Source organism: Orycteropus afer, unplaced genomic scaffold, assembly GCF_000298275.1.
Source record: "Orycteropus afer afer isolate SDZICR_OR568_19922 unplaced genomic scaffold, OryAfe1.0 scaffold00080, whole genome shotgun sequence".
Lineage (NCBI taxonomy): Eukaryota > Metazoa > Chordata > Mammalia > Tubulidentata > Orycteropodidae > Orycteropus > Orycteropus afer.
The window spans coordinates 4,682,094-4,684,395 of record NW_006921667.1 but is presented as its reverse complement, the minus strand read 5'-3'; positions in this window follow the sequence as shown (position 1 = coordinate 4,684,395).

Sequence of the window (2,302 nt, the reverse complement as noted above, 5' to 3'; positions counted from 1 at the left end):
TGATGTTAGAGATGATGGAATAGTATGGCAGTTTGGAAAAGTTGGGCATTTGGGACATTTTTAACTTCTGCCTCATAGGAAGCAGCTTTATGCTGATCTTTCTAAAATATACTATTCATAGACTTTATTCAAAGTATGTAAGTAATTTTTGCAAGTAATAAGAAAAAGAAAAGGCCTGAAATGGTGAAAGAGGAAGTGTGGAAAGAGGATGGTGAGAGAGAAACTTGAGAAAATTGTAACAGTTCAAAATTCAAAATATGTGGGTGTTCCAGTAAGATGGTGGACTAGGCAGACAAACTATCCAGACCCTCTTCAACAAAGAAAAGAGGAACCAATTAACACAGATACAAAAGATAATCCTGGAGCCCTGAGCTTTGAAAGGAAGGATATAGAAGTGGACTAAACTCCAACTAGTAGATGAACCTGCATGAAAACACCAAAAAAGGAGACATACAGAGCTGAGGACTATTAGTGATCCCGACGGCACAGACAGCTATGATGTTGCCAAGTGGTGTTGGGACCTAAGAATTAACCTAAAAATTGGTCCTGCTAGGCAGGGGATACACACAGGCCTGCACCGGTGGCTAGTGAATAAAAGGGGAAGTAGCAAAGAGGGAGACAGGATAAGCTGTGGACTTTTGGCTGTCTGGAGAATGTAGCCATTTTGAAGTGGTTTCTCCATTTTGGCTATTTAAAGTGACAGCATTCTCTCAGATTCCAGGAACCTAAGAATAGGCTCCAGTTGCCAGGGACCACAAGGACATTCCAGACACTGAGGACTGGAAAGGTGCAACATTTCCATTGTTATTCTTATATCCCACACCCTCTTAGTGATTGAGGTGTGGCCATCACTCACTCCTACCCACCTTCTGGGCCAGCAGGAATTCCATCCCAGTCTGTGTGCTCTGACGGATCCTGGGTGCCCTGCTCCACCCTGCCCAGATTTCTTTTTTTTTTTTTTTTTAATTTGTTTGGTTTTGTATGTTTTAAAATTATTATTATATGTATTGTTTTCTTTTTTTCATCCTTTTTCGTACTATTCTTTCGTCTTCCTTCACAGGTTCTAATTTTCAGCTTTTTCTCTCTTCCCTTTTCCTGATCCCCATTTTTTCCTTTCTTTGGTTTTCCCCATTCCTTGTTTTTCTTTTTGCATTTTCTTCTTCATTATTCTCCTACTCTACCTCTTTTCTCTTATTCCCTCTCCCCAGATATTGTGGGGTTCCTCACCCCTTTTCTGTTCATATTTCTTTGGGCATTTTAAGTATTTCTTTAAATATTTTCTCCCATTTATTGCCTTTCCTCTTTTTTTACTTCCCTTTCATTTTTCTCTTTTTGGTGATTGTTCCTGTGTGGTTTTCCAGTGTGTGTTTTTTGTCCTCTTGCTCTTACTTTTTTGATGTTTTTTCTATTGTTGATTTTGTCTAACTAAGTGGGAAACAGCAATCAAGCTCATATAACCCAGCCACACCCACGCGTCCTGTAGCTCAACTTACCGAGTGAGAGCCACCACTTCCTTTTGCACCAATGGGCCAATGATACATGACAACCAATAAGAGCCTCACTCACCCTTAACTCCTCTTCACAAATAGTTAACAGAGACCTGTGCAGCCACTCTAATTCTCTACCACATCCACCAGGAGACAGGTGGTGAGTGCATAATCGGTGCCAACTAGCAAATAGAGGAGCACACTCAGATACATCCAAAAAAAAAAAAAAATCTTCGATGAATCACTCCAACATACAATCACCAAATAATATAAATACAATAATGTCACAATGTCCCAGAGACAACAGACCATCATAGTCTACACAAAGAAGCAAGATAAAGCAGTAGAAACAAGGGAGCAGGATACAGACCTAGAACATATCCCTGAGGAAGAAACAGCATTGGGACTCCCTGATAAGGAATTCAAAAGAATTATATTTAGGTACCTTCAGTGGATAGAGAGACTGATCAAGGAAAACACTGACAAAATTAAGGAAAACATAGACAAAAATCCCAGAAAAAATTGGGAAGAAAATATAAGAACAAAATGAAAAATTAGAAATGATACAAAATCTACAGATAGAAACCCAGAACATTCATACTAAATTTTCAGAAATAGATAACACATGGAAAGGGAAAAGAAGTACAATCAAAGCAATGGAAGACAGAATGAATGAGATTGAAGACAAATACCTGAATACTTCTTTGGAAAGGGATCAATCAGAAAAAGATCAAAATAAAATGAAGAAAACCTAAGATTCATGTGGGATATTATCAAAAGGAATAACCTACATGTAATCGGAATTCCAGAACAGG